The sequence below is a fragment of the Aplidium turbinatum genome, chromosome 14 (genome assembly GCF_918807975.1).
Source record: "Aplidium turbinatum chromosome 14, kaAplTurb1.1, whole genome shotgun sequence".
Classification (NCBI taxonomy): Eukaryota; Metazoa; Chordata; class Ascidiacea; order Aplousobranchia; family Polyclinidae; genus Aplidium; species Aplidium turbinatum.
The window spans coordinates 10,829,232-10,841,817 of NC_137485.1; the positions used below are offsets into that span (position 1 = coordinate 10,829,232).

General features: G+C 36.5%; 1 long non-coding RNA gene across 1 annotated transcript; it reads right to left on the minus strand.

Annotated features, from left to right (window-relative positions):
* Window positions 1–1,222: 1,222 nt before the first annotated feature.
* Window positions 1,223–3,575, minus strand: LOC145783281 (uncharacterized). The gene is made up of 2 exons (XR_014290917.1): window positions 3,285–3,575; window positions 1,223–2,783 (listed from the first exon to the last, which is right to left on the minus strand). It is a non-coding gene; the product is annotated as an uncharacterized LOC145783281 (long non-coding RNA).
* Between the last annotated feature and the right edge of the window lie 9,011 nt (window positions 3,576–12,586).

Sequence of the window (12,586 nt, forward strand, 5' to 3'; positions counted from 1 at the left end):
ACACCACTTGCTTAGCGATGAATATTCTGATGAAATCGCTCGCCTCGCTATAAGTGCGCAAACAAGTGGCCTAGTTTATTAGGCATTGTTAAAGAACTCAAAAGTGTTGTTAAATGAGCTTGGCCTGGCAGTAACGTTGTTTGACTAATTTTGTTGCTGCGGTATTCTAAGATAAATTTTAACAACATGTAACGCTGGATACTGGGTACGAAATGCGTTCTGTTCTAGCATAAGAGTCAACCTACCTAAACTTTTATCAGTGCGGCCCGCCACAGCTCTCTTAAGTGCCAAAGTGGCCCGCATGCAAAAAAGGTTGGTGACCCCTGGGCCCTGACCTATAGCATCTGGAATAAAAAAAAATATTCTGTATGGATTTTTCCATGTGAATGTTTACTGATTACGATAGCCCACCCGCCAAATGAATTTGGTGGCATCAAGTATACTTGTTTTAATATCATCTCTGTTTTAATATCACGGGGTTTTGTATCGCTTTTACTAAAATACAGATAGGTATAATGAGTCGACTCAAACACTATCTAGGCTACATTATTTTGAAAAATATCCCTGGGTAGAAAGCGTCTTGACTTGAGCTGAGTAAATTGTCACTCGCCCTTCTATCCATTCAATAAGCAAGATGCTTTTCCATATCTGTTTAAATCTCGTTTTGTTTCTAACTGTGCCTTGAGTTATCAGGTCTTCGACTTTCTCTGTCTTTGGACTACCATTGAATTTTTGTTTATCTTAAAATAGACCGATAATTCGGAAATTCCCACGTTGAAGAGTGGTTGTAGGCTATACAGTATATTATGTCAGCTGATAATTTAGCATGTTTATTTGCACTTCCTTCGAGCCTACTTTAAATATAAGTCACGATGTTTTTCGAAAAGCAAAATTGTGCAATGGAACAAAATATGCTGACTAAGGCATGGGCCTTGACCTGATTTCATTTCAGGACTTTGTTATTGTCAATGTTGTTTTGAGGTTCAGCTGCTGATTTGGCAAGAAATTGTGATTGGCTAATACAAACACTAATCGCTTTTAGAGCAAAATAAAATGGCAAAAGATTAATGTGAAAGACGTCATTTCTAAAGAGAAAACACGACTCGATTTCTTCGCAAACAACCTGCGGGTAAAAACACCACCCATTGTTGCGTAAAGCTTAACTTTACCTCTTCACCAATGTAAAGCTTAACTTGAGCTTTAGCTTTCACGATACGAAGGACACAATTTTTCATTTTTATTTTTTCAATCGTTTTGGCATCACATAGACGAGAAAGACGATTGCAATTTACGGCAAAGGATATCAAAGATAAATACAACTGAAGATATTTCCGGAGAAATATAGTAGCACCAGCCAACAATCACACAAGCCAGCAAAACGATTAAAAAAAGTAGCCTATGCTGCAAACACGAACTTACAGTATAACGTAACGCCAGACCTCATCTTGCACGGCAAACAAAATTGCCATATTGGCGGTTTTAACGCTAAATTCTAGAAATTTGACGTTTTTTTAATACATTTTCAGATTAAAGTATGGCACGGTTGCAATACCTTGGGCTGTGGCAGTAATCATGCTGTTGACAAAATCAGCCCAAAATGCAATACTATGAAAAGCATCATCAAGATTTGGTAAAAGTTGCCTATTCAAACTGATAAAACAGAGTTTTTTAAATTATGCACAATATTGAAATTTGAAAAAAAAAACGCCAAAAATATATCAAAATGCCAAATTCAAAGTAGCCTGCCAAATGCATTAAAAAACGTTCAAACTTCTAAAATTTGGCGTTAAAACCGCTAATGGCAATCCTGTTTGCCGTGCAAGATGAGGCTTAGCGTTTGGCTTCCCGTCCAAATGCTATTATAGCGACGTCAATCCATGTATACAACAGTATATAGGTCAGCACTCTGCATCGCTTTAAGTTGCAAAAAAATGAACAAGTTTCACAGTATGCAGTTGGATACTAAAATATTTTGAAACAAGTTTCCGTTATTTTTTTTTGGCACAAAGTTGGTGTTTTGCGCTTTCATTTTGTGCTTCCTCTTATGTCTACATTGGATAAGCACCCGTTCAAACAGCCTCTTTGAGGCTTAGTCCTGGCAGATTTGCAATGGCCTAGAAAGGCATTGAACCACTATGATGCAGCCTCTGACACCAAGGATGACAGAATAGAGTGCCCTTTTATTGTTTAAAGTTCCAGACAACAAAATCCGTCAGTTTTATACATTGATTCAACGTCCACAGACGTTAAATCAATGTAAAAATGACAAATTTTTCTTGCAGGGGCGTTATTGCCTTAAATTTATTCTATCCCTTTAGAGCCTAAACGAATAGCTTTGAAAGCTGTTACTCAAACGCGCACACCGGCGGGTTAGTTTTTTTTACAGGTTATCCAGTAAAAAAACATTTTTACTCCTGCAAACTACGAAACAATACCCGATGTCAACTTGAACAAAAAATAACGCATAAATACAACAGACTGACAGCTCTTAGTTTTCTTCTGTTAGACATCAGCTATGCCGTTGGCGTCTATTAGGCCAATGCTTGACGATAGACTAGTAGCTTATATTGGAAAACCTATTTCCTTTATAACAGTATTTTGGCAAGTGGCCTGTTTATCTGTGTCTTTTGGATTTAGTGTTGCCAAGCATGCTGTCATAGATTCGTTAAACTCGCACATCCATTCGAAAACTTTAATTTTGCAAACGGTCTGGCAGCACGTGACAGCATAGTACTCGAAAGCGTTGTTCTTCCTGCTGGGGCGAAGAGCGTGTCTTTGATATACTGCAAAAAACAAAGACAACTTGGTCAGTAATCTACGCGCTTAGCTTTCTTTTATTTGGCATTAGGCTATTGGGATTATATCAATAATAGTTGCACTGAAAATTTACTTAATCCTTGATAACGGTTTCAAAGACAATGATGTTGATGTGTCACAGACGGAGTTTGCATTGTGGGCAGAACCAGTCAAATGGACAAAAACATAGATTTTTACAGAACCAGCAAATCAGCTGGGACGTAGGCTTATCAATATTTTAGTTACACAATCTTAATTCGTGTTTCATTACAGTTTGAAGAAGAGCTTACATAATGGTAAATTTAGCGAATAAATTACATGCCATACAGCAAATCAGCCATTGTTCACATTACGTCTGCAGACGTTGAATCAATGTGAAAAACGACTGACTTGCTGTTTGGGTACAGTGCTAGAAATTTAAAAGGCATTATTGATTTACGGTAAGCCGTAAGTGAGTATTTTTGCGTAACAATGATATGATTACTTACATCTTATTCGGTTTTCACTGACGGGATACAAAATTTTCTCTTTTGGGCACAAAAAGTGAAGAAAATTTTCAGTATTTTTTCCACATTTTCTCACTGGTCCAAAATGAGGCTCTTTTATCACTCTCGCATTTGAGCATTGCAATAAAAACGACAAACAAAAGCAAATAAGAAAAACTTTTGAAAACTTTTGATTTCCTTTTTTACTTCTTTTGTGAGAAAAGTTTCCGGAGTGTTGTGGAAATTGTAAAGAAAACGAATCCATTGCCTTTCAAATAAATTATGTGGTGTTTTATATCTAAACAAAAACAAAGAAAAGAGATGAAACAATATGTCGATGCCTACGACATACCTTGTTTATTTAGCTAGTTGATTTGGTAATTATATTGTGTTTGTTTACATCAGCTTCCAATTTGTGACTCCTTATAAATTTTAAAAAAGATTAAGCAAACTTTATAAAAAAATCGTTAAATTTCTTTGGCTGATAAATAGATTTATAGGCCTACGTGCTTTTTTGGCAAAATTTATTCAATTGAAATTAATTGTCTGTTTCCAATTTGCGACCTAATGTCACTGACCATCATACCTCCTTTCAGCAAAAAATATAGTAAGATCGAACTGCTATAGCTCAGCTTTTAGCACGTCCGCCTGAGCAATGTGCTTCATTTACAACTTATCATTCAAAACTCGGTAGAGTAAGCCTAGTTATTGTGATTTAAAGGCAAACCACAAGCAGAGTCTTATTTCGAAGCTGCTCATCCTAAAAAAACGTGCTCGGCAGCCAGGGGTCTACAAGCTAAACAGCTTTTTTATGCCATTGCAATTTTTATTCCATCAGCTGCTCGCACTTCACGCATTTCTTTACGACCTTAGAGATGTTACAAGTCAACGAAGGCACATACAAGACGAGAAAGGCACTGCTCTACACTTCGCGTTGGTGAAAACAGAAAGTGTTATTCACGCTTTCATCGACTGCTTTTATGTCAGCAGACCACTGACGTCAGATTTTTATTTTTTTCTCTGAGGACAGTGTGAAAAATACCTTGAAAGATCGTAGTGCAAAACAAAGGGTTTATATGCTTGACGCTGTTGATGTCAAAAGTTATACTTTTCCAAGAAATTTAATGCGTGGTTTTACTGTTTCTACGAACACTCAGTAAACTACTTCCTATTTTCATTTCTGTGTTCCTCCGTTGGCCTACTTGCTTTGTATAAGTTCTTTGTACTTTGCTTTGTAAAACCTCCTTGCGATAATTCCAGTTTTATCAATCGGCGATCTCCATTGATTTTGCAGAAAATAAAAACGTTTTTAATTGTGAGAATATACTGATCAAAATACAACAATTTTTGATTTCGAATTGCTAAAAAAGCCGCAGCGCAGTCAAAAATGGCATATTTCCCAAAAATTATGAAATTGGTACTGAAGGGTTCGCTTTTTAGAGATATTTAAACGTATTTTTTTTCACGACTTTCAGGCTAAAAAAATTACTTTTGAGATAGCCTATATTTAGAGATATCCCAATACTTATCATCGTTGATAGGAGATTCATGTGACACTTTTGAACCTGGATCCGGGTTTATTTTAAAGGCTAGAAGCTTTTTCAGAGAGTCTGGGAAGTTGACGAAAACGCCACCAAGCCACTTATTTTTTTCTATGCTGTATTTGCATCAAATCCAATTTATTTAAGTGACAACTCTTACTTTTTTGGAAAAAATCGCCCATGTCTTCCATAGTTTTACCAGTATTTTTCTTCTTCAGGTGTTCTTTTAAGACGTGTGTTCAGGAGCGCCGGAAGCGGGGGGTCAGGGGGGGCAGATGCCCCCTGCCCTCAACTTTTCTGTGGATGGAGGGGCAGAGGGGGCAATGGTGCCCTTTTAAGGTCATGTAAGCTACTGCATATTTTGCAATATAACAGTTTCTGCTACCGGTATTCGCTTTTAGCTTAATTATAATCTTTCATTTTTGCCTTAAAAGAATATTTACAAAACAAAACTCTGTATCAAAGTAGGTTACATTACATCATTATAACATAGTTTGATGCCCTTCCGTGCCATTGTTTTTTGTATAGGGGACACTTGTATCATTACTCTATAATGAGCTGATAGATGGGCATTGTAGCTATATGCTATAATATCTTATCTTAAAACTAAAAAAAATGGCCTTTCAGCAATAAAAGTGCCCTTTTTTCATAATCCTGCCCCCCCCCCCCCAGTCAAAAGTCGTTCCGGCGCCCCTGCGTGTGTTGTGTTTTTTACGCTGTCTTGTTTTGTGTGCTTGGGAGTGTTATTAATACTGGGCCCAGTTTGTCTTCTTAGTCGCCCTGCTAATCATCCAACCCGGTTGGTTTGTTTGCAGTGCATGTATTGCAAGCCTAGCCTACTTTGCAATCTGCGGCATGAATCGGAGTTGCGAAAAACGCGTGAAGTCCGAAGGTCGGTGGGAAAATATCCCAATTTGGCCAACATGTGATCACCTAACTAACCCATGCACAAAGCAATTTTTAATTGACAGCTGATGCCGATGATAAGCTGCAAAAAAAGCATTGTACAATCGAACATACGTACATGTAAAAACAAGGTTTATGCTTACGAAAATGTAAAGGTAAAGGTTCCATATTCAGATACTGAGCTTTGGGGAATGAGAAGACAAGGTTCTCATTATACTAAGCCTTCGGCACTAAGGAGAGTAGGGTGGCCAGTTCCTTTCTCTCGGCCGCCTTTACTTCAGCAACTACGCCCACCCAATTTATTACACCCTTGGTAGAGGTGAGCGGTGTTTTTCAACAACCAGCTGAAGCCGGGAGTCGGACCAGGTTTGCATAATTGAAAAGCCAACGCCTTATCCGTTGCGCCGTCCCACAGCTACGAAAATGTATTAAGTGTAAAATGTGGAGATTGATCTATTTCATTAAAATTTGTTTGTCGAACCGACTTGACGTTTTTGCCAAAACATATTAATTTATGTGTGTTTGCGCCATTGTTTCATCAAAAATAAACATTTCAGCAAAAATTAGGTGAATTACGTTTATCTTGTCAAAACACAAAATTTGACTCATTTTGAGATATTATGGGTGTAAACAATTGATTTGATAGGCTACTTGTTTCCCGCCACATGCTTATGACGCAGTTTAAAGCTGTTGCTTGGATTTGTTGGATTTTTTTTTGCATTTTCCAATGCAATGTAGCAATGCATAAATCAATCACACACACGTTGAAACTTAAATGGAGCGACTGACCTTCACCCGTTATAATCATTGTCTTTTGGACCTTACCTACATTTTTGCAGACTTTACATATGCTTAGGCTACGTGCAGATTAGTGCATGTTTGTGCATTTGAGATGCCAAAATACAATCACTGGTAGCGTATAGGGGCTTGATTGCTAGTTTATGAGGTGGGACAAGCATAACTAAACTTAGTTCAAGTGATTGCATTTTGATAACCCCGCATTTCGTTTAGGTTTCTAAGGGGGCGTTTGCCCTCTATCGTCATGTCGGTTACACCCCTGATCACTAAGATATATAGCTCTGCGTAGTGAAACAATCACAGCTGACAAATCTCTATGTAAATTTGTGCTTACGCATATTTCTCCAACAGTAAACAGTGCCTTTAAATAGAAGTGAAAAGTGGGCAGTACTCAACAGATCAACAGATATTTATAAAGAACCGACTACGTAATGTCACAATATGGAGTCGAAGAACTACATGTCTTGTGTTATTCATATTGCAAATCGTAAGGTTTCTGACAAAGCAAATAAACTTACACGTAAACCAAGTGTAATTTGACATTACCTTCTTACAAACTTTGTTGAACTTCCTGCTGGAAATGCTGATTTTATGAGGAATGAAAAGTAGTCGATGACGATCGCAAAGTTTTTTTATCATCATTCTCGTAATCCGCTTAGGGCAAGCTTACTCTGCTTTTACACCCAGCTGCAAACAGTCAAAACAGTACTGAGAAACAAAATGTTGAAAACCAACGCAGTTCGAAGACTTAATATTTTAAATATTGTGACAAGTCATAATAACCAAGCATGATTTTCTTATTTTTCTCAAAGTGTAAACTTTCTCAATAACTCCTTACTCGTATGTGAGCTTATTTGGCCTGTTGCCTAGGGCCAGATAGCTGGCTGCAGTTCATTCTTCTTTTTGCTTATGAGAGATTAGCATTAGCTAAACGATGTAGGACATTTGCTGCGAACACATTTTACTTGCTTCATTCAGAATTTTCAGTTTGCTTCAGCCATTGGGAAGTCGAATGACGTCGTACTGAAAATTACGTGGTCTGTGGTCTGCCGCTTTACGTTTCAAACACAGTGTGCTGGGATTTTTACATTCTCATCGGTGAACGTTAGCAGTCAATCGGCTAGCACCGCATCTAAGTAAGATCAACGCTACTTTCATTGTAAGATCTGAGCCAGGATAGCTAAATTGCGTTAATTAATTTCAAGCTATTAAAAATAAAAAAGAGCGGCATGGCTAATGACCTGTGATAATTTCTGCAAGTTATGACATCACAATTTCCTGTAACCGAATAAATTTATCACAATCTTACGCTGTCAATATTTTTTTTCCAGCTGCATAGCCGAGTGGTGAGAACCTTGGAACGGCAATCGAAAGGGCACCGGTTCGACACCGCTCAAGAGCATGCGGCTGTGTCTGTGGCAGGACACTTAAAGGTATGCCTGAAGGTGGACACGAAGATTGGCTTCCTTGCCTTCCCGTCCACTTAATCTAAATCTTCAACCACCGGGTGTAAGCCTGGATACGACAAACAAACAAAATAATATTTTTTGAATTCACAAATATTCCGTGTAAAAGATTTTAACTTTTTAATACCCTTCACAGCCTTTTGACGCCCATTTTTTCCCTTTAGCACTTCATATCATCAACAATATGAAAAAAGTAATCTGTTGACGCTTTGCTAAGCAACATCATTGCATAACTCACTTTGTTATGAATATTGCTGCCTCTCCAACACCTCGAAATAATGAAACTTGAGTGAAAACTGAAACTTGACAGTGGACGTGACGCATCGTTGGTTAGTCGCCACAAGCTTATAGGCTCTGACGTCAGTGATGATTTACGCACGTTAACCTCACTCTAGTAAAGTGTGCGATATGAATGCAAGCGTGTATGCAGTTACCAGTTAAGTACAGCAAAAATTGACAGCTATAAATGGTATGCAAAAAAATGATCTATAGCCTACTAGTTGCGATTTATCAACAGTGCAATTGACCAAATTATCCAATCTCTTGCAAACCAATCAAACCGTAGTGTTGCCACTCAAGTATCCTAACTCGTAAGCTATATTTATCTATGTTATGTTATTAACTTATTTACAACTCATATAGACAAAGTAAATCAAGAACGCGAACGTTTCAATATCGAAACTATAAAATATGAAACAAGCGCCGTTCTTCAGCTTTCTACGTTTTATAATCACAAGTTATGGAAAGTTAAAGAGGAGATAACAGGGTGAATACCTCTGATAATGCGAGTTAAAAAACTACTTTTTCTACATTCTTGGAAGCAAACACGCTCAGTTTCAAACTAAATCATCTGTCCTGCTATTTTCTTACGGTCTTGCAACATGGCTGTGCAGTTCAGAAGTTTGGTACAGTAACGAAAAACACGTTTAGGCTATGTAGGCTAATATATTTATGCACAAAACTCTTGAGTTTCTAATTTGAAATTTAACGTCCCGTTAAGATGAAGAAAACTATGTGGTCTTAGGCAGGATCTTTCTTGTTTATTCACTTGTCCTGGCTAATGTTGACTCATCCAAAGAAAAAGAATAAAGTTATGACTAAGTTAACGTACATATGACTCGAACATAAATATTTTTTTGAAAATTTACAAACTATATATACAGGTAAACAAAGTTTCTTGCCGAGATCAAAACACAAAACTATGTATAATACAATTAATCAATCAAAACACTGCAGGGCACGGACATATTTGGGTTGCACTTTTAATAGGAGAATAACTGAACAATTAGAACTACTGGCAGGAGAAAAATTTTTCTTTGAAAAAACGAAGCACTGCAGTGATGTTACCATTCGGAGGAAAAATCATAGTTTTAATAAAAATCATAAGTTTATATTACTACCTGTGTTCTATTTTTTTGTAGTGTTTTTATATAATTGTTTTATTTTTTGTTTTGATTTTAGTAACTAATACCTAAAGAATGTCCCCTAAACCTAAAGAATGTCAAAAGGGTTTTGGCTCGATGACATTAAGTGTTTTTTTCGAGGCTTACTGGTCGCTGTCTGTTTGTTTTGCATGTGTTTTGTAGCCTACACTGTAGGCTACTCGTCTGCAATGCTGTTGTTGCGCACCAAAATAAACTTCCTTAAATACATATTAGCTACAAAGTTTTAGTAATACAGTATTTTATTAGATATTTAGATATAGATTAAATCAAACATAGCTATTACTATCTAAACCCTTGGGTTTTGACAGCCTGTTTCACCCTATAAGGAGGATCATCAGAAGGTCTTGAAAAATATGCAAAAGCAATAAATCAGTAATACCTGAAAAGATATTAAATATTAGCCTATAACCCTAATTTAATCTGCGAAAAAGCATCAGATTTACAAAGGGCTACCTCTATCCGTTATCACAAAAGCCTCAATTAAGGACGTTCAAACTGAAAATCAAGCAGATTGAGGCCAACACCTGTGACGTCACAAAGAAGCAAAATGCAAGAAAGATAAGATAACCTGTAGAAATAAATTAAAATTTATTTTTAAATTTATTTCATTTTGAAGTAGCCTATTTGAGTTTAAATTTGTTGCGATGACGTCATTTATCCACCAGTTCAGCACGTTTGTTTAGATTGAGAAGGTGGTTGCAATCGGCCTTTGGAATGGCCAGTTTTTCAGCGAGACAGAGGCCACAATTATTGCGACCCCCTCCAATGTAAGGCCGAGCACAGCTATGGATGGACCATATTATTTTAGGATCAACACCCCTCTCCTTAAGGTCCTAAACCGCCTTAGATAGTTCCGTGCTGTTTCGTTTAGACTTAGCCATGAAGGAACATTTGTGGTTGAAGAAAAGTTTTATAAAAGTAGTTTCACAACAACCAATGTAATTAAGAATCTTTGGGCCGTTATCAATGGTGACTTTCTAAACAACGGCCTTCTGCAAGCATTGCCCATTCAAAGAAGGATTAAACCATAAAAATGTCCGACTCCTATAGATATAGATTATATATTAAACAATAAATACTATTAACACTACAAAAAGTCTTCGATGTCAAGCAAAAAGCCAAGCAGAGCGAATTAAATCAAATATAGTTATTAATCTCTAATCTAAACCCTTGACAGCCTGTTTCACCCTAAAAGGAGGATCCTCATGATCCCCCTTTTAGTGTGAAACAGGCTGTCAAGGGTTTAGAGAGTAATAACTATATTTGCTTTAGATTATAAAAGCTTATTAAATATACCATGCAGTCATCTACATTTTCCATGGTTGCACTGTAGCCTATAGTATATTCAAATACAACTATAATGGATCAGTCATTTGATGATGTTTCTTGGTAAACTTAATAGTAAAAATAGATTGTTTCGTAACCGCTGAGTTGTCGATGACAGGGGGACTGGAAGATCTACGACTACGTGTATTTCTGCCTATGGTTTGCATGATATTCGGTCCAGGATTCTCATGTAAGCCTAATCATCCCTAATGATTTGAAGAGACCCTTTTGAAGTACAGTGTAACATATAGCTTATGTTAGAATGTTACATGATTTATCTTCAAATAATATATTTTATTGACAACTCGTTTTAGAGTGAGATAAGTTTTTGGCAAGTTGTTCAGGTTTAATTTAACTGTATCTTTTATTTGTTTGGATTTGGAAAGACTTTTTCCCCGTTCTTAAAGTTTTATTTTTCTACATATCAATACTCAATGTGCATTGTAAAAGTATTGGGACAATTTCTTATTTTGTATTGTAAGAAAGTTAGGCTAACATTTGGTACTATGATGCACTTATTTTAGTATCGAAACTTACTATGTAGTAGGCTATACTAATAGGTGCCAGCTACCATAAAAGAAAAATAAATCAGAACAAGTGAATGAAATAACGCACAGACAACAACACTTCAATTATAAGCGGAAACTTCACTCTATCAAACTCGGTGACATGGCCTGCGTTGGGGGTTCAAGGCCTTCACAAGTATGCGAAACTATTAGGATTAAGCTTTCATAGAAGCTTTCTCGGTCAGAGGCTAAAATTCAATCAATTAATAAGGGTTGGTAATTGGTATGAACCCATGACAATGCTTTACCCTTTAAATTCCAACCCTTGCCCCACACCCACAGTAGGGTGCCACAGGCGCCCCTCAAAAATTAAAATTGCCTCCGATACACCTGAACTTTTTTTTATATGTGACACTTGGTAAAAAAAAGCATATGTGAGAAATTTCAATAAGTTTTGATAAAATTTGGACGTGCAGATTAAGTTTAAAGTTTTGAAGGTAAATTTTCACAATTGGGACATCTGATTCTAAAGTGGCCCAAGTTAATTTGGGCCAAAAATGAGGTTTTCATGAAATCTCGCAGAAAACGATATAAGGTTGTTGCTGACAAAACTTGGAGCCTTTAGACGAAAAAATTTTTTTTTTATTAAGTGTCCAAAAGTAAACCAAGTTAACTTGGTTTCATGGATAAAAAAAAATATTATTGCAAGAATGGCCCAAGATCACTTGGGCCATTCTTGCATTTACGATACTGCAATTTTCACCAAATCAATTGAACCAAGTTATAGCTTGTAATATAATTGGTTGCTTGGTAACACTGCACTGCGTATTTTTTTTAAGTCTCTACTGCTTTGTTATGGAATAAGCTAACATTAAACTCAAACAATGCTGAAGAATAGTTTCATTGTTACATATATTTGTCTTTTAATTTGCTTTTGCAGCAGTAGCCTACTTTAACAGCAATTAAAGTTGAGTGATTTTTGCAGGAAATAAAGTTAGTGAGCTATGCAGCAATTACGGTTGAGTACTACTGCAGTGCATGCAGTACTAAGGCGGCTTGAAATGCAATAATATAATTTCCGTTTCACTCTATTGTAGTGGTTAAATAAGCCAAAGTCAGAATGTTGCTTGTTAGCCTAAATTTTATTAGAATTTATAATAAGTAGGATAAATAATATTTTGAATAACTCATATCGTTTTCTGATATATTTTTAAATGATAATTTAGCCATATCTGTTAAATGTTTCAGCCCACTGTAATTTCTTACTTTGTTGAAACGTTAGTCTACATTACAATGTCACAAAGCTTTCACAACCCT